The sequence below is a fragment of the Macaca fascicularis genome, chromosome 4 (assembly GCF_037993035.2).
Source record: "Macaca fascicularis isolate 582-1 chromosome 4, T2T-MFA8v1.1".
Taxonomy (NCBI): Eukaryota; Metazoa; Chordata; class Mammalia; order Primates; family Cercopithecidae; genus Macaca; species Macaca fascicularis.
In genome coordinates this window covers 117,797,759-117,825,403 of record NC_088378.1, presented here as the reverse complement: position 1 = coordinate 117,825,403, position 27,645 = coordinate 117,797,759, and the positions used below count along the sequence as shown (strand labels likewise).

The following is a 27,645-nucleotide window of genomic DNA, read 5'->3' as shown; positions in this document are numbered from 1 at the left end:
CTGCTTAGAAACCCGTCTTCAACCAACCAAATACAATACTTTCTTTTACTTCTATATATTTACTTATTGGGTTCACTTAGCTTTTTTGGCTGTGTGTATGTAAATATGTGTGTATTTTAAAAACTATTTATGGAGCTGAAAGTACGTAGCATATAAGTGAGTTTCGGCTGGTCAATTTTATACCTTGCTCCCTAATCTGTGCATAGCAATTTTCTTTTCTCTATTTTAAGGTTTTTTGACATCCTCTATTTTGTTTTAACCTTATAAAGATGATGCCACTAACTCATGGACTGATTATATATAAGCAAATTGTTTTATTTAATGGGAATTGTCTTGACGTGGAAGAACAAGTAGAACTTGCATGGCGTGTTTTGTTTTTTTTATATAAAGCCCATCCTTTACTACTCAGTTCATCATGGCTTTTCTGGACTGGAGGTGGACAGAATGGCATGTGTGTGCTTACATTTTCCTAGGAAATGTCACGCACCTAGTTTATTTCCTTTGGCCTGTCTCCTTTAGTTCATTTTCACTTGGTTTGCTTTTTGTTTTCATTTTGGGGGATTTTGTTTGTTTCCCCTCTTCCTTTGAGAGGAAAATGTCACTTTCATCTTAATCTTTTATGCTGGGGACCCTGTAGTGCTCTTGAACTTCAGAGTTCTGGAACCAAACTGAAGCTTCACAGTGGAAACAGCATCAACCAGACAGTTCTGCCCTGAGAACATGCCAAGCCGTTTCCAAGAAGGCCCCTCTCGTAGTTAGAAGAAAAACTTGATTATGTGAAAGGATACCTTTCTCTGTCAGTGCCCCTCCCCCGTCCCCATCCAGCCCTTCCTTTAGGAAAGGGAGGAGTACAGTATATGGCTGGCTGTTTGTCTTGTGGGAGTGACAGGTGAAAGCAGGAAAGGAGGTTAGTATGACCTGTTCACCCACTTTTATTTTTTTTTTCCCATAGCTAGTTATTTCTTCTTTTTAGCAAGAAAATAATGCCTCAGTGGGTAAAAAAGCCAACAAAAAAAAAAAAAAGGAAGTGGAAATAAAGTCATTGATAATGAAAAGAGGGATTGGTAAGAAATCATAAAATGTTTGCCTGGATATTGTCTTTTTTCTGGAGAGTTTGGAGGAATGGTCCTGAGTGACCCAATCTTTCTGTCTGAAAACATACTAGCTGGCTGTCAATGAGGTGAGCAGGCAAGGTGGGATCACTCACACCAGCCTCTCACAGCAGCACTTCTGCCATCTCCTGTGAAATCTACCACACCCAACAAGACATGCTTAGTGAATGGGGTGAAGGCTGGGAAAATTCTGTGTCTGAGAGTTACTCTGAACAGCCAGTCCTGCTCTGGTGAAAATGACTGACGCTTGGTTGGCCACAGTGGCTCACAGCTGTAATGCCAGCACTTTGGGAGTCTGAGGCGGGCGGATCACAAGGTCAGGAGTTCGAGACCAGCCTGGCCAACGTGGTGAAAAGCTGTCTCTACTAAAAATGCAAAAAATTAGCCTGGCCTGGTGGTGCGCACCTGTAATCTGAGCTACTCAGGAGGCTGAGGCAGGAGAATTGCTTGAACTTGGGAGGCAGAAGTTGCAGTGAGTCCAGGTCGTGCCACTGCACTCCACCCTGGGCGACAGAGCAAGACTGTCTTAGAGAAAAAAAGAAAATGAGTGATGCTGTGCTCTGGGCATGCTGCTAGTGTGTGGCAGGGCTGCAGCAGCACTCTCAAGGGACTGCATTGCAGCTGCTTATTAATAGAAGGCGATTAGGGACATTGCCACTCAGTGACATCCATGGAGAGTTGAAATCTCACTTCACCATTATTGTTGTCTTACCTCATCCAATTTTCCAAAGAGCCAATTAAACGTAACTTTATTACGGAAAATTCAAAACATACAAAAGTAGAATAATCATTGACCCTCCTATAGCTATCACTTAACTTCAATAATTAGAAACACAAGACTAAGGCATTTATAAGGAACCAAATGTGTTATGCATGTATTTAAAATATATATATTATGTTTTAAAATACATCTATAAGAAAGTGCACAATGAAGCATTTTTTTAAAAGCTCTAGAAAAGCAAGCAAATGTGTTTTTTAAAACTGCTTTGGATTTACAATTTTTGAGTCAACATGCCAGTGGAATCATGCATATGGATATAGGTCTGAATCCCAGTGTGCCACGTAGGTTTGGACAAACTGTTTAACCTCTCTGGGCCTCAGGTCCTTCATCTCTAAAATGGGGCAGTAATACTCCTTTCAGGCTTAGAGTGAGGATTAAGTGGGATACATAAAACATACGCTCTCAGGAAGTGGGTGGCTGCTGTTATTACAGGTCTTGCTGTTTTTGTTGTTATAGTAGTGTTATTAGCAGCTCTGCAATTCCTGCCACCAAGCCAACAGTGTGTCATCAGATGGGTAGTGTTCTCAGGAATGAGGACACACACTAGTTCTGATGGAGAAAACTTTATTTGAAAACTGTTTCGCCTGTGGTTTTATATATAGACTCCTGCATTATGTAATGGATGGTGGAGATATTAATTTGTCCTGTGTGCTTACTTAATGGTAGGTCTAGCAATGGTCTCATGGTAACCACCTCATTTTAACCAGACTTACTAAGTAGCTGTCCTTAAGGTAAAACTAGATCCTGCCAAGAAACCATGAGACAGCTAGTTGAGGATAGGGTCTCCTTTTCCAGAAAATGTCCCCCTCTTTGTCATAACCTCGGTTTTCTAGGTTCAGGTCTCTGGTGCTCATTTTGCCTTGTCTCTCTCTTTCACCCTGGATTTTCATAACATCTCCTTTTTTACCTCTTGCTTTGTTCTGTCTCCTTTCTCTCAATGGAGGCTTTCATATATCAGGAGGGACGAGTCAATTTAAGACATGGATCATCCACGGAGAAAAACCTGCTGGAACAAATAAATTAGTGCAGCCTGACGTGGGGCATGTAGAGAACACTCCCATCTTATTGGAGTGGTTTCCTTTTTTAAAAAGCAGACAGCTGGTGGGAAAAGGAAACCAGAAGAACCTGATCTGTTACTTGTATTCAGTGGGTTGTGTGGAAGATTGGAGATGAGGTTTTGTGTCTAGCAGTTGGCCTGGCAGTTGGCCAGAAGGATAGTGTTAACTTTAAACTCCGAGAGTGGGTAGCCATTGTGACAAGCATGGATTTTAGCCAAGGGCTCTTGAGTTCTGACTGGACAAGAACCTGACTGGGTCAATCCTCCAAGTTTCTTTTTTTTTTTTTTTCTTTCTTTTGAGACAGAGTCTTGCTCTGTCACCCAGGCTGGAGTGCAGTGCAATCTCAGCTCACTGCAACCTCCGCCTCCCAGGTTCAAATGATTCTCCTGCCTCAGCCTCCTGAGTAGCTGGAATTACAGGTGCACGCCACCATGCCTGGCTAATTTTTGTATTTTTAGTAGACACAGGGTTTCGCCATGTTGCCCAGGCTGGTCTCAAACCCCTGGCCTCAAGTGATCCACCCGCCTTAGCCTCCTAAAGTGCTGGGATTACAGGCGTGAGCCACTGTGCCCGGCCCCAAGTTTCTTTTGCAGCATCAACAATTAACTTCTAAACAAAAAAACGAGCTGCCCTTTTTTACAGTAAGACACTACTATGAACTACAGCAGCCATTCACTGAGTACTTAACCATGTGCCCTACACTGACCTAGCTGAACACAGCCTCAGCTTTCCAGAATACCACCATGAGGTAGATGGTACCATTTCCTTTGTGCAAAGCAGATAATTAAGACTCAAATAATTTTAGGAATTTGCCCAAGATCAAACAGTAAGGGACAAAATCGGAATTCAAATTCACATCTCCATTGACATTGCAATCACCCCTTTATTTTACTTTGCTCCCCACTCCCAGCCAAAGCACTTTAACCTGTAATTGCATTTAAATTTGTATTTATCATAATGGTGATGGTTCCGTTTTTTGTCAAAATTACGTAGACCTAATTTATAGACAAAGACTGGCATGGAACTCAGTGAAATTTAATGAAATTGATGCAGAATTGGGCCTTCGTTTGTGTCTAGTGGTTGCAAACACTGTGATTCTGCATTTTCTAACCCAGGGGTCCCCAACCTGTACCCCAGGGCCAGGTACCAGTTCTTGGCCTGTTAGGAACTGGGCCGCACAGCAGGAGGTGAGCAGTGGGCCAGCAAGCATTACCACTTGAGCTCCGCCTCCTGGCAGATCAGCAGCAGCATTAAATTCTAATAGGAGCACAAACCCTATTGTGAACTGCACATGCAAGGGATCTAGGTTGCATGCTTGTTATGAAAATCTAATGCCTGATGATCTGTCACTGTCTCCCATCACCCCCAGATGAGGCCATCGAGTTGCAGAAAAACAAGCTCAGGGCTCCCACTGATTCTACGTTATGATGAGTTGTATAATTTTTATTATATATAATTAATATATATAATTAATATATATTATTATATATTATAATGTAGTAACAATAGAAATAAAGTGCATGGTAAGTGTCATGGACTTAAATCATCCTGATGCCATCCCCCCTCACTGGTCTGTGGAAAAATTATCTTCCATGAAACTGGTCCTTGGTGCCAAAAAAATTTGGAACCACTGCTCTAACCCTCCCACCACCTTCACTCACTTCCTGTATGTTGTCCTGGGCTGGCTAAGTGCTATGGAAATGTTCATGGGGGTCTTTGTTCTGCCATCTCAAACTGTGCAAATTCTAAGAAACTTGGAAGATAAAGTATTTGGCTAGTGGGAAAAAAAATTGATAATGTTTTCAACATTAACTGGAGTGACAGTTTGGTAATCAGCTCTCTGAGAAAGCTTCAGCATATTCCGAAAATTGGCAGTTAGCTCCAGAGTGAGCTAATTAGTTAGGAATGACTTTTAATACTCACTACCTTTAATAGCCTACCCTTGGAGAAAAGACAGATAATGAACACTTGGAAATCTATGGTGCTGCAACTTGACCTTCATGCCATTTGGGGGAAATGAGAAAGATGACTCATAATTTATTATTTAAAGAATCCTCCTTTTATAATGTGTTATTGTGAAAGATTTGACAAATAATGATTGCTCCTTTAGGAACTCTCATTTAATCAAAGAATCAGAAAACAGGAAGAATAGAAAACTTGTGTGACTAAGCAATGTTTAATCTTATTTGAAACTGGCTCCACCACCCTGGTGATAGAAAGAGAAGGTCCTATGGAGTCTTCCCATAGCAAGAAACCCGGCTTGTAACAGGGTATAATAGAGTGACACCCCACACCTGATGCCCAGTAAATGCAGAGTCTGCAAATGCCTCTCTTTTGAGGCTTTCTCAAGGTAAGTCATAAATGAAGTCTTACTAAACAAGCTGCTTGCCAACAGTTGCCCAGGCACCCCATGGGACTGCACTTCACTGAGCATCTGAAGAAAGTATTCATTGGAAATGGGCTCTCCTGGGAGACTGTCTGGATCCCGAGTGTTTGGCGTTCATGTTCCCACACCTGGCTGCTGCTTCTTGCCCTTGCTTAGCTGTAGGTGTGAGTGCTTGTTTGTTTAAACCTCTCTCAGCACTGCTTGGAAAAACAAAACAACATGGTTACTTGTCTGGGCATTGAATGTTCTTCCTGAATTTTGGTCCTGCCCATTGGCCCAGAGGCGTAATGGGTGGGGCAAGTTTCGGGGTTAGTTTGGAAAGTTTCAAGAAGAAGCTATGGGCTGGGTCTGTTAGGTTGGGATTGCTCTTGGTTTTAATCCTTTCGGAATGTCTGAGGGTCAGGAGCATTGCCATTGATGGCTATGGGAGTTGTCAGGCTGTGACTCTCTTTCTCACAGAGAATGCCAGAGGCACCCGGGAAGGCATTTGCCAGGGCTCTGACAGATGTAAAGTAAGCCTCATCCATGTTGTGTTCTCACCGGGACACCTGGAAGGTGTTCAATGTAGAAAAGTCACGAGCTAGATGAGATACCAGCTTGATGTCAACTCCCTCCCCAACAATGGCTGCCTGTCTTCATCTTAATGCCTGCCAGCAGGTAAAGGGCGTGTGCCCCTGGGACCTGGGTAGCAGCAGTCCTTGGGAAACCCAGGGTTTGTCATCTGTAGTCACTTGACCCTTGGTAAATTACCTAACCTTTTATTCCACATCTCAATGAGAGCAAATCCATGTAGCAATTAGGTTGTTAGAAGAAATGATGTTGACAACCAGATGTGAAGCTCTGATATGGTTCTTTTCTGCTATCATAGCTACTGGCTCTTTAAAGAACTGGTACAATGTGGGGGGCAGAAAAACCACATCATGCAGTGATGTTGCTCAGTCAGGCATACAGCTAGAGAAGAGCTATCTCTATCCTTAGCTCCTTAGGTTTGTCCAGGGCTGCTCAGTGTGGCTGACCCTGTCTTGCTCACTCTCATGTAACCTGGCACCTACTGCAGTATCCTCTTCTTCTTGAAGGCTGTATTGCGCAGCAGTTTCCAAACTTGAGCATGCATTGGAACCCCCTGGTGTCAGTGTTAAAGCAGATTGCTGGACCCCACGCTCAGAGTCTGATTCCGTAGGTCTAGTGTGGGGCCTGAGAATTTGCACCTCTAACGTGTTCTTAGGTGCTGCTGCTGCTACTGGTCCAGGGAACATACTTAGAGAACCACTGCTCTAGTGTGCTGGAAGGAGCAGGAGCTTTGGAGTTAAGCAGATTTAAATCCAGCTGTGGCACTTACTTAATGTTGTGACCTTGAGAGATTTTTCTTAATTTCCCCAAGTCTTAGTGAACTCATCTGTAAAATGGGAATAATACTTACTTCAAGACTTTCTAGAGAATTAGATGACAGAGCACATAGAAGGTTTTTAGCAATTACCACTCTTTTTGCTATCCTGAAATGCATCGTATTTGCTCCATATGGGGAGTCACAAGAACATCTGGTCTCCTTAGCGATGTGCTGACCTTTAGGCTCTTCTTGCTAATCTATACAAGCTAATAGGAGTAGAGGAAGTGCTAACAGAAGTAGAAAGCATACTTGCCTCTGGGTGAGTGCCTAAGGGGAAGACTGAAAATGCAGATGGCTGACGTAGTTAGAATATATTAACACTTCCTGACTTGCCTGGTGGCTTATCAGCCCACACACCGTGGACTTTCAGTGAGCAGGAACAAAATCTGTGCCTGACATTCAGGTCACAAATCTCCCAACCCACAATCTGTCCTTACACCTGGGCTTGTGGAAGAAATCTTCCAATCTTGGTATTTCAGATTGGGAAACACCCAAGCTCAGGATCTCCAACCTCATCTGTATTCTTCATGTAGCATGACGATCATTTTAGTGTCCTTAGGAAACAAGTTGCCTTATTCAACTGTTCCAAGGTTTCATGACTCTCTCCAAATGCATTATCCCCTTGTCACACTAAGGATGATCCTCAAAATAGGTAACTGGTATGGAAATATATGGTAATACATAGACCAATACACACATTTTAGAAACTCCCTTTTTTTATCATATAAAGCAATATTATATGTATCATAAAACTACTTCTCTAGAGATCTGAGTAGTAGTTCTAATCATTTATGATATTGCATAATTATGCATATAATATATTCATAATTTTTGCATCTTTAGGGCTTATTTAATGTAGGTGGCTGCTATCTAAATGATGCCCTTCCCTGGGCCACCATTTGCTTTGGGAACAACACCAAACTTTTTTGATAGCATTCCTATTAAAATACTCAAGTCCAGGGGCTCTTAAACTATAACCCATTGCCTCTTTTTATAAATAAAGTTTTCTTGGAACATGAATATGTCCCTTTTTAAATGTGCAGGGACCAAATGGCACTCAAAGCCAAAAATATTGATTATTTGACCCTTTATTGACAGTTTGCAGGGGTTTCTGCCTCTAGTCAGTCAATAGGTGCAACCTGCTATCTTTTGCCACCAGAGGGCGTTGGATGTGTCGCCTGGTTATCACAGCCAGACACCAGTCTGGACAAATGGGCAAAACTCAGAGAGCCTGTCTCTTGTTCCCTACCAACAGCAAGACCTGCCCTGCCACTTGCTATGCCAACACTGGGATGCTTTGCAACAAATGCCTGGGGCCACCCCCTTCTCAGGCTGCTCAGGAGCTGTAGCACACCCTCAACACTCTCTTGGGTCCCAATGCTATTATGTTTGGGGACCCTAGTGTTATCTTACATTTCTGTTCAATTTTCTTAAAGGATGGGCTGTATGCCTGGCTAAGCAACATCATTGCATGATGTGTAGACTCCATGAATGAAACTATCTAGCATCCTGTAGGAAGAGATGCAATATTTTTTAAATGGCCAAGGCAGTACATTTAGATACTGAATGTCAGTCTTCTTTTATGGAGGAAATAAAGGCTTTCATGAGTGAATTGCTAGTTTTTATTCCCTGCTACCCACACCCACAGAATGCCTTTGCTGGACTCTGTCCTCTCCCAGACCTCACTTCCTCATCACAGCTAGCTCTTCCAGCCACTCTCTGATCCTTTTTCTCTTAGAGTTTGCTCCATCAATGATCCATTTTGTCCCATCTCAGCAGCTTCTATAAGCATGTTTAAATACCATTCTAAATGAGCAAAAAACCTTGATCACCTAGCTCAACAACCTAGAGCCACTGCACCCAGCCCTGATAGGCATTGTTTCTAAATCTTTGTGACTACTTTTACTCAACTTTAATTGTTTCAAGTATTTTCATTACAATCTTTGAATTAGGAATAGAAAATTGAATTGGCAAATAGGAAAATTGTTTTTTGATTACTACGTGAAGACTTATTCTAAAGACCAATTTACTTTTTGCTTTACTTTTAACTTCTGAGTCCCTGAGAAATAGACTCTTAAGTCCCCTCCATCGTTGTCTTCCTTACTCTTCTCTGCCAAGGTTCTTAAAACAGGTGTATTCTTGTTCTCCCCGCTTCTAAGTTTCCACGCACTACCGTGAAAACTCTGGCTCCCATCCACAGCATGGTGGAACTGCTCTAGCCAGGTCAGCAGACCTCTGTGGGGCCACATCCGATGGACACTGATTCAGCTCTTACCTTTCTAGAACTGTCTGCTGCATTTGACTCTGGGGAATGCTCCCTCTTTCTCGAAATTTCTACCTCAGTGCTTTTTCAACTTTTCTGACTGCAACTCAACTTTCTTGAAGGAACCTGTTATGTAGTAACCCAGTAAACACATACATGTACATAGCTGAAACTTTATCCTTAACTATATGTAAGGAACTCTGATATTTCCAATTTCATTATTTTTAGTGCTAATCAAAAGCAAATAAATTGATTTCACAACTCATTAACAGGTCATGTCTTGCAACTTGAACCCTTATGCTTTTGACACGCCTCTGTAATGAGTAAGGAAGTTTCTAGGAAGCTTCTTACCAGTTGATTAGCATCAAACGTATAGTTTAACCTGTAAGAAGCTGTGTTGGAGGAAACCCATTAGCTTGGATGAGAGTGGGAGGAAGGTAAAGAAAAATTAGATGTAATAGGTGTTTGTGGGTGTTGATGGGGTGAAAAAGGGCAGTGATGAGAGGAAGATTGGGTTTGTAAATAGGGCATGTAGGGAGATAAAGAGGATGATTACAAAACCAGGGGAAAGAAATTTGCCTACTTGACAGGCCTATTGTGAAAATTAACTTTCAAAGTGGAAATATTATTTTGTAGTGTGTATTGTACTTTTGGAAGAAAGAGTATATTATTATGAAATAAGAATCACATATGTTTTTTCTCCACCCAATTAAAGATTGATGGAAAAAACTTCACCCAAACTGGAGCATTTTCAGTAGAGAGCTCCATTTTCTTTGCCACTTGACAATGTATTCAGACTAGATTTCTCCACTGCATTTGTGCATCACATCTAGTCAATCACTGGAGACCTCTGCGTGTTTCTTAGGCTGACAGCATTTCAAGCAGAACAGAATCAGCCTAAGAAACTGGATTTTCCAGTACTATGGCTGAGATAAACTTGCCTGTTAACTTCTTAGATTCAGCGCAGACCCCTCTTCTGAGGATTGAATATATGTAAGGCATTGTTTCTTTGTTTGTTTGTTTGTTTGTTTTGAGACAGGGTCTCTGTCACCCAGGCTGTAGTGTGATGCTGCGATCATAGTTCACTGCAGTGAGTCACCTTGCCCAGCTAATTAAAAAAAAAAAAAATTAGAGATGGAGTCTCACTATGTTGCCCAGTCTGGTCTTGAACTCCAGGCCTGAAGTGATCCTTCTGCTTCAGTCTCCTGAGTAGCTGGAGTTACAGGCTAGAGCCACTGCACCTGGCCCTGATAGGCATCATTTCTAAATCCTTGTGGCTACTTATTACTTGACTTTAATTGTCTCAAGTATTTTCTTTATTATCTTTGAATGAAAAACAGGGAAATAGTTTTTTGATCACTACATGAAGGCTTATTCTAAAAACCAATTTACTTTTTCTTTACTGTTTTTGTAACTTGAGTCCCTGGGAAATATACTCTGAGATGCCCATTTGGATGCAGGAGGTTTACTGAGGAGTGCTCTCAACAACACTGGTAAGGAGTGAGGAAAGCAAAACTGGGCAGTGGGAAAAGTGGAACTGCGATGCAATTGCAACTGAGGCTTTGAGTGGTCAATAAGGAGCTGGGGATCCCAGCTGAGGCAAGAAAGCAGGCCTTTGTAACCCACAACCAGTAATTAGACATAGGCTGCCGCTGGAAAGGAGGTGCAAACATGGGCAAGGCAGTTTCCTTTGATAGAGGGCAGTTCCTGTGGAGGGGTTCATGGGTGAGCAATGAGCAGCCAACTCGCTCAACAGCTGGGGCAATGAGCGCCTTCATTATGAAAGGGCGATCTCAGCTGCACGCTACAATGTGCACTACAGATGTGTTAGTCACTCCAGTCATCTTCAATCTGGTTATTTCCTCAGCATGTATTACATTTCAAACAATTTCTCTTCTAAGATTTGGTTTTTTAAAAAAACTCACTTCTTGGGCCGGGCGCGGTGGCTCACGCCTGTAATCCCAGCACTTTGGGAGGCCAAGGCGGGCAGATCATGAGGTCAAGAGATTGAGACCATCCTGGCCAACATGGTGAAACCCCGTCTCTACTAAAAATACAAAAATTAGCTGGGTGTGGTGGCATTTGCCTGTAATCCCAGCTACTCAGGAGGCTGAGGCAGGAGAATCGCTTGCACCCAGAAGGTGGAGGTTGCAGTGAGCCAAGATTGTGCCACTGCACTTTAGCATGGCCACAGAGTGAGACTCTGTCTCGAAAAAAAGAAAAAAAAAAAAAAAAGCAGAAAACAAAAACTCACTTTTTAAATTTTAAAGTTCAAGTTGTGCAGGTACATATGCAGGTTTGTAAATAGATAACCTTGTGTCAAGGGATTTTGTTAAGATTTTATGATGAAGACACCAAAAACCATTGAAACAAAAGCAAAAATTGACAAAGGGGATCTAATTAAACTAAAGAGCTTCTGCACAGCCAAAGAAACTATCAACAGAGTAACCAGACAACCTAGAGAATGGGAGAAAATTTTTGCCAATATGCATCTGACAAAGGTCTAATATCCAGCATCTATAAGAAACTTAAATATATTTATAAGATAAAAACAAACAACCCCATTAAAAAGTGGGCAAAGGACATGAAGAAGACACTATTTAAAAGAAAACATATATGCAGCTGACAAGCATATGAAAAAAAAGCTCTACATCACTGATCATTAGAAATATGCAAATAGGCCGGGCGTGGTGGCTCAAGCCTGTAATCCCAGCACTTTGGGAGGCCGAGACGGGCGGATCACGAGGTCAGGAGATCGAGACCATCTGGCTAACACGGTGAAACCCCGCTTCTACTAAAAATACAAGAAAATCAGCCGGGCGAGGTGGCGGGCGCCTGTAGTCCCAGCTACTCGGGAGGCTGAGGCAGGAGAATGGCGTGAACCCGGGAGGAGGAGCTTGCAGTGAGCCGAGATCGCGCCACTGCACTCCAGCCTGGGGCACAGAGCAAGACTCCGTCTCAAAAAAAAAAAAAAAAAAAAAAAAGCATATATGCAAATAAAAACCACAATGGGATATCATTTCACACCAGTCAGAATGGCTGTTACTAAAAAGTCAAAAAGTAATCGGTGCTGGTGAGGTTGCAGAGAAGAAGGAACACTTATACGCTGTTGGTGGGTGTGTAAGTTAGTTCAACAATTGTAAAAGCTTCACTTTCTATTAGCATGTATTGTTCATGACAAGAGATTAGAAATCATTGATTTATGAAACCAAACTGTCTCCAGATGACCTAAATTATCTTGTGAGCCTGAAGTACCTAGTTTATATTTTCCCCATCTTTCTTGTTATATTGTCTCATTTCTAATCCAGTGAAGGCCTTTGCCTTTGTAGGACAAAACCCTTGATGATACATTTTGTTATTAATAGTGTTAAAATCAAAGGGCTGGAAAGGTAGGATTATTTCACTTTTTTTCAGAGAATATTTTTAGAAATTAATATTACAAGATGGCATACAGTTGACTGACACCATATTTCCTTAATTTCCTACATTCTCTGCTTTCCCATCATCATTGAATTAAAAAAATATATAGTGTGTGCATTCAACATTTTGCTTGAGATATGCCAGGAGAATGGAGAAATAATCCTTTTCATTCTGCTGAAAAGTCCTGAAAAGCAAGACCTCCTTGATTTTTATCAAATGTATGTAGTTACAGTGTATGTCAAATAATGTCATATGAAATTAAGTTTTGCTTTATGTACAAAAAAGGAAATAATTCTAATCACCCCTTAGCTTTCTCCCCATCAAAAAAGCTAGCTAGTTGATTGAATACATTCATGCTATTTTCATTTCATGGCGAAAGTTATCTTGTGAACAGAAATAGCTGCTTTCCTAAGCACAATCATGTGAACCAAAGTGTCGTTCACAAGCATCAGTACTTCTGCAGGGAATTCTGCTGACCACTGTCCCTATTAACCAGATTAAAATCTTCTTTATATCCTATAACAATACATTATACAAACATTGACTGCATAATGGTGCTTATGCTAGAAAATGTTTCCTCAAATCAAAATTTGAAGTGGAAGATGTGATAAGATGTTGTGAAGAAGGCCAATAGTGACCATTATAATCGAAGAGAAAATTCTCTGCAAAGTATTAGAGCTAACACTTAGAAAATAAAAGGCAGCAGTAAAACAGGTACACCCTAAATTAACAAAAAAATTGTATAGCCAGAGAAGATTGTAACCACACTGTGATATCAACCCCATCCTAATGATGCTCCAAGTTCACAATGTTTATATATTGTGCTCTGGGAAAGCATTTCCCCTAATTTAAATTCGCTTCTATTTGAAAAATTAAACTTGTCTTATATGAGCTTTGAAGCATATGAATTCTTATTTTAAGATCTCACTTTTTTGTTTTGATGTTTTAAGTTTTTGTTGTTGTTTTGTTTTGTTTTTAATGTTTTACTGTGCTAATTCCATGATGTATAAATCATTTTAGGTCATTTCTAAGAGAAGAAGTGTTAGTAGATCAAGAAAGGGCTATAGAACTAAGGAAGAAGGATAGGAAGAACGGGAGGAGAAGTGAAGGAAAGGACAGAGAAACTTGGAGAACAATAAACAGCAGAAGACATCCTGGAGACCAAGACGACAAATGGTGTTAAGAAAAGAGCAGCTGTCTACCAGGTGAGGCAGTCTGGCTGGTGGAAAGAGTTCTGACCTCCGTCCAAATCGGGGCTTAGTTTCTCATTATGCAGCTGAAGTTTGTCAGTTAACTGATATTTACTGAGTTCCTGTTACGTGCTAGGCATTGTGGTGATAATGGTAAGACCTACAGAGTGTCCTTGACAAGTTACTTGAAAGCTTGGAACTTCTTTTCCACCATGGATATGATAGTGTTTATCTTATGGGGTTCTTAGAAGGAGTAGGAATGACAAACATGTTATATAACACACTTAATTATGAATGGCATTTCTAATTTTATTAATGTTTTTAGTTGACAAACTTGGGCCTGCTATTTGTATCTTAAGTTTAGAGATCTCACCTTTCCTCTATCCATTCCCAATTGATTACTGAATGGTCTTTAACACGTAAAGAAAAACTGTTTTGTTTGTTTGTTTGTTTTCAGTGTGTTTAGGGTGTGCATTTCCTGGCCCTTCTGCTTCCCTTTCCGGTTGAATGTGCAGATACCTCACATATAATCTGCTCCCTAAAAGTCAAATTTTCTCTACACCCCATGTCCCAAATCTGCTTCTTTTTCTGAGTGTGTTTTCTGTGCAGTTAATAGCACTGCCACACACAGAGTTACCCCAGCCTGAAACCAGGGTCACCACCATTCCTGCCTATCCATCCTACTACCTTTACCTCCTCCACTCTCATCCCTGCCTCTCCATCTCCATCACCACATCCTGGTTCCTGCCCTCATCACCTTTCACTCAAGACCATACTCAGATACGTGGCCACCACAGGCAGATGAGATGTTTGGGGACCCTACTGACTGTTATTTTACATTAATTTTCACTTGTTTTAGATGATGGGGTTGTGTGGCAGAGAAGTGGGCAAGAAGAGCTGTTGGCATGCATGGTTTCTGTAAGACCTGGTGCCATTCCATGCTGCTCCACCTTTCCATACCCCACTTAGCACAACAAAATCCAACAATGAACTCAGACCACCCCTATACATACCTTAGAAGGCAGTTCATGATTCAAGCATGGCCCTCAGGGATCTCACCACACAGCTGCTCTTGAAATGCCTGTTCCAACTTCACTTAATTCTTTCACTGGGAAGAGCCTGGGTAAGTATTTTGTTTTCTCCATCTTATAAAACTTCTAGTGGATGTGTTAACACCTGGAGCAAACTACTAACCTGCCCACTAGTATACATTCTCCCTTTTTATTCTTTTGCCATGTGTTTAAAAATCAGAGACACTGTTACTGTGAGAAGCACCATGTTTTGTTTTACAGTAAGAAAAAAACCCAAACAAAGGTGGTACATCAAAGGCTGCACCTCAGTGGAGGGGAAACAAGAAGTATGCCTGCCATCCACCAAAATGAAAAAAAAAAAAAAAAAAAGGCTGGAAAATAACATGTCTTACACTGGTGGAGATAGGAAAAAGGAAAATTTCCCTTGAGAACTTAAACCAAGAACTGTTAGTCATTTAGATTTGTGGTCTGAATTCATACTAACTGTGGTTTTAAAAAAATCCCAAACAGAGAATTTTTTTTGCAAGTTTATTTGAATACTTTTATTATTTACAAATGCATTCACTTACCTATCCACAAAGATATTCATTTTAAAATCACCATCAAGAACAAAGTATCTTGAGTTACTATATCCATTTCAACATGCAGGACACTTTTATACATCATTCATGGTTGATTGTAAGAAAAAGTACTGGTTAAAAAAATGAGGGTAATTGTTTCCATTTCTTAGAGATGTTGAAAGATAAAATTTATACCATTTGATTCAGTCTTGATTTTAAGATTAAATTTTGAGACTTGATTTATACCATTTGATTTTAAGTCTTGATTATGAATGCATAGGCTATATAAATAAATTCTCTTGGCAGTTTCACCCGTCACCCAAATCATCACACACAGATAACACAAAACAGAATGCACTACCAAGAATCCTGAGCCAATTCTTCTTTCTTTTAACTTTTGAAAATATTTTAATTTACTTTCATTTATTAAAAGTATTTTAGCTAAATATCTAATTCTAGATTTAACACCATGCTCCTTCAATAGAACTTTTTTGACTAACAATTATGTCAATTTGTATTTTACATTTAATCTACAAGTTATTTTAAATGGTTTCAAATAAAATGTACACACAGATATTAGTTTGATTACACTTAATCTTTACCACCTTTATTAAGGTATGATTGACAAATAAAAATTATATATATTTAAGGTACACAACCTTACATATATGTTTTGATGTATTTATATACTGTGAAATTATTACCACAATGAAACTAATTAAACTGTTGCCCAAACCACCTGCTGCTCATCAATTACCTCATTGAGTTACTCTTTTTCTTTTGGTGTGGTGGTGATATGATGTGGCTGTGTCCCCACCCAAATCTCATCTTGAATTGTAACTCCTACAATTCCCACATGTCATGGGAGGAACCCCGTGGTTGGGGGTTGAATTATGGGGGCAGGTCTTTCCTGGGCTGTTCTCATGATAGTGAATGAGTCTCACAAGATCTGATGGTTTTGAAAGTGGGAGTTTCTCTGCACAAGCTTTCTCTTTGTCTGCTGACATCCATGTAAGATATGACTTGCTCCTCCTTGCCTTCTGCCATGATTGTGAGGTTTTCCCAGCCATGTGGAACTGTGAGTTCTCAATTAAACCTCTTTCCTTTGTAAATCGCCCAGTCTCGGGTATGTCTTTATCAGCAGTGTGAAAATGGACTAATACAGGTGGGTTCATTTGAGATCTATTTTACTAACAAAGTTTAAGTATACATGAAATAATTAACTAGAGTCATCATGCTGTACATTGAGTCTCCAGCTCTTACACATCTTTTAAAAACATGTTTGTACCATTTGATCAGTAATCCCAATTTCCCCAGCCCGGGGGGTGTCACCATTCTACGCGCTGTAGCTGTGAGTTCCATCTACTCTTTTTCAGATTCCACATAAAAGTGAGTTCATGCAATTTTGTATTTCTATGACTACCTTATTTTACTTAGTGTAAATTCCTTAAGATTTATCCATGTTTTTGCAAATGGCAGGATTTTTTTCTTTTTTAAGGCTGAGTAATATTTCATTAGCTAGAGAGATAGGTAGATAGATATAGATATACACACTTCACTTTTTAAATTCATTCATCTCTTAATGGACACCTAGGTTGTTTTCATATCTTGTCTATTATGAATAATGCTGTTATGAACATGGGAGTACAGACATCTCCTCAAGATAGTAATTTTATGTCCTTTAGGTATTGCTATGATTTGAATGTTTGTCCCCTTCAAAACTCAGCTGAAATTTATTTGGTTGCTCTTGTGGTAAGGTTAGGAGGGGAGCGCTTTGGGAAGTGACAGGACCATGAGAGCTCTGTCCTCGTGGGTGAGTTGAATGCCATTATAAAAGGGCTAGTTTGACCCCTGTTCCTGTAGTTTTTTTGTCAGGCGGAGAATTAAATTTAAAGTAGTCTCATGTTGGGAATTTGCCTAGATTACCGGAAGAAACAGATGCAAATCAACTCTGGAAAAACACAAGTTCAGTCCAGACAGAATAACTGTAAAATGAATGCTGGTTTGAGAGATGTCAAAATGTGAGTATGTATGTCTTAGAGTAGATAGTGACGGTGATGTTTCAGCTGGACCTATGGCCAAGTCGCTAGAGTCTGCATTTCCCAGTCTTCTCTGAAGCTGTGTAGGGCTGGGTCACTTACTAGGCTGAGAGCAGCCTGGGGCTCTCTGGCTGGGAACTGGTGACCATTGTAGTAAACTCCCTGGATCCAGGGCGGAAGGTCCCGGTTGGAGATAATTGAGCTCACCACCCCAGCCTGGATTCCTGGATGATGTGAAACTCAGAGAAAACTAATTGTTCCAGACCAGCGGTTTACTGGATAGCTGAGGGTCAGATAGCAAATATTTTAGGCCTTTCTTGCCATAAGGTCATGGTCGTACTACTCAACTATCTATGTAGAAGGAAAGCAGGTATAGCCAACAGGGAAATGAGTGGGCGTGGTCCGGCTTCTATGAAACTTTATTTATAAAACAGGCAGCAGTTTGGATTTGGCCCCCAGGCTGTCACTGGTGATCCCTGCCCTAGCCCATCCACACATGTTTGGAGTACTATGAGACATTTAAGCTACTATATTTTGTGTTTCCTTGTTATAGAATCTTAGCCTACATTCTAATTAATGCAGCCTTCATTATGGATTAATTCCCTGAGAAGTGTTTTAACTGGCCCAACTCTTCATCTGCTTCTACTCTCACCTGAGCTGGCAGTGGTCTTCACTTGTCCCTGCTTTTGGTCTTGAAATCCTGTGTGTCACTCTTCAACCTGCCACCAAGATGGGTCTTTCAAGAAATATTCTCATTTTCTCCTCCTTAAAATGCTCTGAGTTTACTCATTGCAAAGAGTAAAATATAATCTCCTAGAGAGGCAGAGGAGACCCTGATCCAACTAGCTCCTGCCTACCTTTTCAGTTTATGCTACAGGCAACATTAATCTTCAGAGAGGTGTTTGCTTGTGCCACCCCTTCTGGCTGGAATGGCCTTCCCAACAAGGGCTTTTCATTGCACTTCAATTATCTATCACAACTCACTTCCAGGGTTTCCTTCTGTAACAGCCCCTTCTAGATTCTCTCCTGCTAAGAAATTAACTACCTGTAAGTTGAGGCTGTATCTTATTGGTTTTTATTCCTCTAGGATCTGGCACAGAATAACCTCTGTTCATGCCCTAAATGAGTGAGCACCTTTTTCCTCTTCTGTCACTATTCGTAATTAAAATGATCTCTTTACTTAGGAAATATATAATATTTATAATATTTATAAAATCAGCAGAATAGGACATTCTATTTAGAAAAGATAAAAGGAGGCCCACAGACTAAGTACACTGCACAAAGTTTATTTATCTAAGATTTGTTCATTTTCATATTTCACTTGTGAAAGCCTACTCTCCTCCTTTCAAACATCTGTTCCTTCTCCCATCTGTACAATAAAAATCCTCTCCTATGTATTTACTCACTTTTGCCTTTGTGCAATGCTCTTCTTTGAAATACTGTTGCCCAAACCACCTCCTGCTTAGAGGAAATCTCACTCTGTCATTTCTTGTCTCATATTGTGTGTCCAGTTGCTCTGCACAAAGATGCAGTCACCTTGCTCTTTACTGGGTAGAATAGGATGTTACATGAAATGTTTGTATGAGATCCTTTTTGAAGTTAGTTGTGTGGGAGACCATCCCCTTTTGTAAGGTTTGTCAAAAGTGAGGGGGTCAGAGCTGGACTGATGACTTCTAAACCTTGTTCATGCACCAAGGATGTGAGATGTTGGGCGATAAGAGAGTTGGGGAGACTGTGTACAAAGAGCTACAAGTGTACTGTGAGTTAGCCCTTGCCTCAGCAACCCCTGCTTCAGCAACCCCCACCAGGAAGGAGGAGTGAGGGGTGCTTGTCCCATCTTCAAGCCCTGCAGAAGCTTCAACAGACCACCCCCAAAGAGCTAGATATGTACCGCTTAGAGTTATAGGGTCAGCATGGTCTGAAGACTGGCGCTCTCCAGAGTAAAGGTCCAGAGACTGGCTGGGCAGAGGTGTGAAGAAGAGAGGCTGCAGGGCTGGGATGGACCAGACCTTCCAGAGGTCGTCAGGAGTTTTCCCCTGGATAACATCCAGGTGCAAATGAAAGATGCAGCATGGGGCTACTTCAAGTCCTGTCTAAGGGGGCTACCTGGAGAGATTAATACAGGTCAGCAGAGAGAAGCTGAAGATGGAACTAGATCCCTAGGAACCTCAAACAACCAGCTGGGATAGAGACGCACAGGCCTGGGTCAAGAGAACTGCAGGGAAAGACACACATTGATGATTGCCAAAAACTTCCACAAAAGCACTAGCAAGAGAAACAGCTCTACCTCACTGCCAGGCTCAGAATGCATGAAGCCAGCTTACAATAGTGCCAACTGGGAGAACTTTCCTTCCCCACTTACCTCCCCTCCCTCTCTCTTCAACAACAGAGGGGCAGTCCAACACCAGGCAAGAAATCTGGCAGAAGCAGAGGAGAAATGCTGGCGGTGAAAGGGAAGAGATGCTGACACTGCCCTTTCTGCAGGACTGGAGTCTTGCCCAGGGCCAGGCCTCGCTGGAGGAAGGGGAGAAGGCACAGTTGTACATCCTGTGCCTGCTTGGATTCTGATAAAGGCTCGTAGTTTCAGATTTCTGCTTTGAGGATGTCTGCAGTAGCTATAAGTGACCAGAAAAATCATAAGGACAGCTTGCATTCTCACCAAGGGCCTGGGGGAAGCACAGAATATAAACATAAAACTGTTTTATGATTATATTTCCCCACATCAGTCTTGTTCAATAAGTCAATTAAATTTTTTCACCTATGTTTTTGACTTTTGAAGACAGTGGCATGTTTATTATTCCCAGTAATTTTTGCCAAAATTAAAGGAAAGAAAATTGAAAGGCAAAAGGATGTGCTTTTGAAACTGAGGTTGTGCTGGGAACAAAGGCGTTATTCGCTAAGAGTAAAAAAATACGACACAAGGAAATTAAGAACTGAGCCTATTTTCTTGTTAGCTACTTTCTCATGCACTTTAATACTATTTCATAAAACTATCTTTCACACTTCAGACATCTCAAGATTAGGAATATGTGTTATTTTTTGCTCCTTCTCTGCAGCTTTTTGGAGAGGAAAGCAAACAGAATCATAGGGAATCTATTCAGGTAGTGAGAATCTCATGAAGTACAGAAGACACTCTGATTAAGACCGAAACCTCCTGAGGAGTTTGGCTTTAAACCCCATGTTCTCCCTGGCAAAGTGTCTTGATCTGAAATCCATGTTAAGCTAAAATGCCAAGAAGATAAAATATCTTCAGATCTGGCTTTAGCTGGGCTGCTAAAAGGAGCCAAGTGGAAGAAAACTGCAACCTGGAATATTACAGCTGAGGTTTGCTGGTGGCTGCACAGGTGTGGGAGTGATAGTGATGTCAGCGGCTAGAACATCACCTTCATTTTGCCACAAACCAATTGCAAAATGGCTTCCTTTCACTGGAAGGTATGTGTGGAATAAATACTCCTGTTGCTATGGAATTAAATATGGGCAAGCTTGGCTTCAGGGACTGAGGTCTTGATTTTAGAGGGCAGGCTCAGTAGGAGTGAGTCAGAAAGAAACAGTTTTGTGAAAGGGCTACTTATTTGTACTGGAAGTGGGGCCACCACCCCCACCATCCTCTGGGAATGCGATAGGAGGCCTCTGCTCTCTCTAGCATGTTGCTTCTGGAGCCTGCCAACATCCAACCTTTCTAAGGCATATGCCTTACGTGTAAACTTATGTTTATATCAAGAAATACGTGAGGGTGGCTGGGAGCAGTGACTCACGCCTGTAATCCCAGCACTTTGAGAGGCGGAGGCGGGTGGATTGCCTGAGGTCAGGAGTTTGAGACCAGTCTGGTCAATATGTTGAAATCCTGTCTCTACTAAAAATACAAAAAATTTAGTTAGCTAGGCATGGTGGTGCGCACCTGTAATCCCAGCTACTCCAGAGGCTGAGGCAGGGGAATTGCTTGAACCCGGGAGAGAGAGGTTGCAGTGAGCCAAGAGCATGCCACTGCACTGCAGCCTGGGCAACAGACTCCATCTCAAAAAATAAAACAAGAAAAAGAAAATAAATATGTGAGGGTACTGGGCAAGATGGCTCACTATGCAGACAGGTGGAACAGCTGCCACTGAGGGACCCAGATGACTGGAACACTCCTAACAGATCTTCAGAGGGAAGGCACTGAGAGTTAACGGAGGGAAGGCTCAGAAGCTGGGCTGAGAGTGGAGGAACCTGGGAACCCTGCATGGGGTTACCATGTACCAGGACTCGTTCCTGGCCTGCAGTGGCTCCACGAGAGTGACTGAGTTGAATTGGTAAGGAGCAACCCACTCTTGCCACAGGCCTCTGGAATCCTAGCAGGAGGAATCCTCTTGACCACTACAGACACTTGCCACACAGAGTTGGCAAACAGACTACTTAGAGAAGTGGCAGGGGCAGCACACCAGCTGATGTGGAGCCCGGAGGTTTAGTGCAGCAGCGTTTGTAGCGGAGCACAGCCAGCGACACCCATCCCCCAGGCTTGACTTACTCCCAGGAGAGACTCTGGCCCTAGAGGAACTGTCAGACCTGAACTCTGCAGGACGGTCTTGCCTATCAGATGGGGCCAGTCCAACCTGAGAACCCGTGGTCTGCTGGCCTCTCCCTGGGCCCCAGGCTGGCCATGCCTGCTTGCCAGGCAGCTTCAGATGCCCTGGGGGCCTGCATCATAACTCCTGTACTGGCAGACAGTGCCTGACAAGCAGAGAGCTCCAGCAGGGTGGCCCCCATGGCCATGCACTAGCCTGCCCACTTCCTCCCTCCACTGCAGCTTCCCCCAGGCCCATGGACACCCCCACACATTGCTTTGCTGGGGTGTGTATGCAGGGGGCAAGGGGGTCACTTTTCTTGCCCTGCCAGTGTGCATATGTGCATGCACCCTGTCCTGTCATTGTTGTGGTGGGAGCGCACTCCACACCATCACCACCACGGAGGAACTGCCATTGCAGTTGGAGACTGGGTGGGGCCAAAGCCAGCCAGCCCCACCCCCACCAGCACCCCATCTCTGCACCAACACTGCCTCAGGAGTGAAACTAGGAACAGAGAACAGCAGATTCTTTCCATCTCTGAGTGACCACCCCTGAATGTGGTTCGCAGAGAGTGCACACAGACCTGTGCCCACCAGTGCCCTGACCCCATGCCAACATCACCCCCAGTGCATCTGTAGGCAGTCACCAGCAGGGGCCCCCTGCCCTCCTGAGCCATGCTGCCTCCACCACCGTTGTGAATGCCCAAATGGAGGCAGGCACCCTGGCACCTGCTAGTATCCTGCTGCAGACAGCGAGTGTGTACCCTGCTGGGTTGTCACTCCCACTGCTGCTGGCACATGCAAACAAGGATGGATCCTACTGCCACCACACTACAAAATCCTTTAGCTGACACCACACATCAAGATGTAGTGACCAGTGGTCCAGGAGCACCTTGGCTTCCATAGTGCAGATAATTCCTAACCTCAAGGAGCCAGAGAACAAAGTCAGGCTTGATACAAGTCCCCCAGAGTTAGAGCACACAGTCCAGGAGTTGGGAAGTGAGTGTTGGCACCCTAAAGTCTTCCAGAAATGAAGCCAGTTGACTGACTACCTTATAGCACAATCAAACCCTCAAGGTCATCAAATATGATTGAAGAAAAAAAAACCCATCTAAATGTCACCAACTGCAAAGACTGAAGAAACATCAGCCCACAAAGATGAGAAAGAAGCAGCACAAGAACTCTGACAACTCAAAAAGCCAGAGTGCCTTCTTTCCTCCAAACAACGATGCTATCTCAAGGATAGCAAGGATTCTGAACAAGGCTAAGATGGCTGAAATGACAGAAATATGGACAGAAACAAAAATCATTGAGTTTTTAGGAGTACATTGAAAACCAATCCAAGGAAGTTAAGAATCACAGTAAAACAATAGAGAAGCTGACAAACAGAAGAGCTACTATAGAAAAGAATGTAACTGACCTGACAGAGTTGAAAAACACATTACAAGAATTTCATAATTCAATCACAATTATTAATAGCAGAATAGACAAAGTTGAGGAAAGAATCTCAAACTTGAAGACTGGCTTTCTGAAATAAGACAGTCAGACAAGCATAGGGAAAAAAGAATAAAAAGGAACAAACAAAACCTCTGCGAAAATATGGGATTATGTAAAGAGATCAAATCTATGACTAATTGGTGTCCCTGAAACAGATGGGGAGAGTATAAGTAACTTGGAAAACATATTTCAGGGTATCATATATGAGAACTTCCCTAACCTAGCTAGAGGACCCAATATTCAAATTCAGGAAATGCTGAGAACCCCAGTAAGATATTTCACAAGAAGATTATCCCCAAGATATGTAATCATCAGATTCTGCAAGGTCAGAATAAAATAAAAAATGTTAAAGGCAGCTGGAGAGAAAGGTCAGGTCACCTAGAAAGGGAAGCCCATCAGACTAAGAGCAGACTTCTCAGCAGAAACCCTACAAGCCAGAAGAGATTGGAGGTCAATATTCAACATTCTTAAAGAAAAGAATTTCCAACTCAGAATTTCATATCCAGCCCAACTAAGCTTCATAAGCAAAGGAGAAATAAGATCTTTTTAGACAAGCAAATGCTGAGAGAATTTGTCAACACCAAGCCTATCATGCAAGAACTCCTGAAGGAAGCCCTATATGCAACGAAAAAACCATTACCAGCCACTACAAAAACACACTTAAATACGTAGACCAGTGACTCTCTAAAGCAACCACAGAAACAAGTCTGCATGATGAGCAGCTAATATCATGATGATAGGCTCAAATCCACACATGTAAATATTAACCTTGAATGTAAATGGGCTAAATGCCTCAATTAAAGGGCATGAACTGGCGAGCTAGATGAAGAACCAAGACCCACTGGTATGCTGTTTTCACGAAACCCATCTCACATGCAATGACATAGGTTCAAAATAAAGGGATGGAGAAAAATCTACCAAACAAATGGAAAACAGAAAAAAGCAGGGGTTGCAACCCTAATTTCAGATGAAACAGACTTTAAATTGACAAAGATCAAAAAAGACAAAGGCATTACATAATGTTAAAGGCTCCATTCACCAAGAAGAGCTAACTATCCTTAATAGGTACACACCTAACACAGGAACACCCATATTCATAAAGTAAGTTTTCAGAGATCTCCAAAGAGACAGACTCCCATACAATAATAGTGGGAGACTTCAACACCCCACCTATGGTATTAGACAGATCATCAAGGCAGAAAATTGACAAAGATATTCAGGACCTGCACTCAGCCCTGGATCAAATGGACCTGATAGACATCTACAGACCTCTCCACCCAAAAACAACAGAATATACATTCTTCTCATCTGTACATGGCACCTATTCTAAAGTTGGCACAAAACAATCCTCAGCAAATGCAAAAGAACTGAAATTGTAACAAACCACTGTCTCAGACCACAGAAGAATAAAATTTGAGATTAAAACAAAGAAAATAGCTCAAAACCATATAATTACATGAAAATCAAATAATCTACTCCTGAATGACTTTTGAGTAAATAATGAAATTAAGATAGAAATCAAGAAGTTTTTTGAAACTAATGAGAACAAAGATGCAACATACCAGAGTCTCTGGGACACAGCTAAGGCAGTGCTAAGAGAGAAATTTATAGTGCTGAATGCCCATATCGAACAGAAAAATCTCGATTTCACAAACTAACATCAGAACTAAAAGAACCAGAAAACCAAGAGCAAACCAACCCCAAAGCTAGCAGAAGACAAGAAATAACCAAAATCAGAGCCGAACAGAAGGAAATTGAGACCAGAAAAACTATTCGAAAGTCCAAAAATCCAGTAGTTGCTTTTTTTAAAAAAAAATTAATAAAATAGATCACTGGCAAGACTAATAAGAAAAGAGACAGGATCCAAATAAACACAATTAGAAATGACTAAGGGGATATTACCACTGACTCCACAGAAATACAAATAACCATCAGAGAATATTATTAACACCTCTATTCACACTACTTAGAAAAATCTAGAAGAAATGGATAAATTTCTAAACATATACACCCTCCTAAAACTGAACCAGGAAAAAATTGAATCTCTGAACAGACCAATAACAAGCTCTGAAATTGAATCAGTAATAAATAGCCTACCAATCAAAAAAATAAAAGCCCAGGACCAGATGAATTCACAGCCAAATCCTACCAGATGTACAAATAAGAGCTGGTACTATTCCTATTGAAACTATTACAAAAAATTGAGGAGAAGAGACTCCTTGCTAACTCGTTCTATGAGGCCAGCATCATTCTGATACCAAAACCTGGCAGAGACACAACAAAAAAAGGAAACTTTGGCCAATATCCTTGAGAAACATTGATGCAAAAATCCTCAACAAAATACTAGCAAATGAATCCAGCAGCACATCAAAAAGCTTATCCACCACCATCAAGTAGATTTTATCCCTGGGATGCAAGGTTGGTTCCACATACATAAATCAATAAATGTGATTCATCACATAGACAGAACTAAGGACAAAAACCACATGTTAATAGATGCAGAAAAGGCTTTTGATAAAATTCAACACTGCTTCATGTTAAAAACTCTGAACAAACTAGGCACTGAAGGAACATACTTCAAAATAATAGGAGCTACCTATGGAAAAACCCACAGCCAAAATCACACTGAATAGGAAAAAGCTAGTCAGAAAACCAGAAATAGACAGGGATTCCCTCTCTCACCACTCGTATTCAACATAGTACTGGAAATCTTAGCCTGGGCAATCAAGCAAGAGAAAGAAAGAAAAAACATCCAAATAGAAACAAAAGAAGTCAAGCTATCTCTGTTTGCAGACAATATGATTCTATACCTAGAAAACTCCATAGTCTGTGCCCCAAAGTTCCTTGATCTGACCAACAACTTCAGCAAAATCCCAAGATACAAAATCAGGTACAAAAATTAGCATTCCTATACACCAACAACCATCAAGTTGAGAATCAAATCAGGAATGCAATTCCATTCACAATTACCACAAAAAGAATAAAATACCTAGGAATACAGCTAACAGGGAAATGACAGATCTGTATAAGAACCATAAAACACTGCTGAAAGAAATCAGAGATGACATAAAGAAATGGAAAAACATTCCATGTTCATGGATGAAAAGAATCAATATCATTAAAATGGCCATATTGCCAAAAGCAATTTATAGATTCAAAGCTATTTCTATAAAACTATGAATGACATTCTTCACAGAATTAGAAAAAAACAATTTTAAAATGTATATGAAATTAAAAGAGAGCCTGAATAGCCAAGGCAATCCTAAACAAAAAGAACAAAGCTGGAGGTATCATGCTATGCAACTTCAAACTACACTACAGAGCTACAGTAACCAAAACACCATGAAACTGGTACAAAAACAGACACATAAATCGGTGGAACAGAATAGAGAGCCCAAAAAATAATGCCTCACACATGCAACTATCTGATCTTTGACAAACCTGAAAAAAACAAGCAATGGAGAAAGGACTCTATTCAGTAAATGGTGCTGGGATAACTGGCTAGCCATAGGAAGAAGATTAAAACTGGACCCCCTTCCTTACACCATATGCAAAAATAAACTCAAGATGGATTAAAGATTTAAATGTAAAACCCAAAACTATAAAAACCCTGGATGGCAACCCAGGCAATACCATTCTGGATATAGGAACAGGCAAAAATTTCATGACAAAGACGCCAAAAGCAACTGAAACAAAGGCAACAATTAACAAATGGGATCTAATTAAACAAAAAAGCTTCTACATAGCAAAAGAAACTATCAACAGAGTGAACAGACAACCTATAGAATGGGAGAAAATTTTTGCAAATACGCATCTGACAAAGGTCTAATATCCAGCATCTATAAGGAACTTTAACACATTTACAAGAAAAAAGCAACCTCATTAAAACTGGGCAAAGGACATGAACAGACACTTTGCCAAAGTAGACACATGTGCAGCCAACAAGCATATGAAAAAAAGCTCAACATGACTGATCATTAGAAAAATGCAAATCAAAACCACAATGAGATACCATCTCATACCAGTCAGAGTGGCTATTATTAAAAAGTGAAAAAAAAAAAAAAAAAAGACGCTGGTGAGATTGCAAAGAAAAGGGGACACTACATGCTGTTGGTGGGAGTGTAAGTTAGTTCAGTCATCATGGAAAGTGGTGTGGTAATTCCTCAAAGACCTATAAACAGAACTAGCATTCTACCCAGCAATCCCAATACTGGATATATAAGCAAAGGAATATACATTGTTTAATCATAAAGACACATGCATGCGTGTGTTCTTGCAACTCTATTCACAATAACAAAGACATGGAATCAACCTAAATGCCCTTCAATGGTAGACTGGATAAAGAAAATGTGGTGCACACACACCATGGAATACTGTGCAG

The 27,645-nt window shown here is 41.2% G+C and overlaps 1 long non-coding RNA gene across 1 annotated transcript in view; it reads left to right on the top strand.

Annotated features, from left to right (window-relative positions):
* The first annotated feature begins 5,139 nt into the window (after positions 1-5,139).
* LOC123572965 (uncharacterized) overlaps positions 5,140-27,645 on the top strand; it is a 112,808-nt gene continuing 90,302 nt past the window's right edge. Inside the window, exon 1 of the long non-coding RNA XR_006697605.2 lies at positions 5,140-5,994. This is a non-coding gene — a long non-coding RNA (uncharacterized lncRNA). The remainder of the gene's footprint in view (positions 5,995-27,645) is intronic.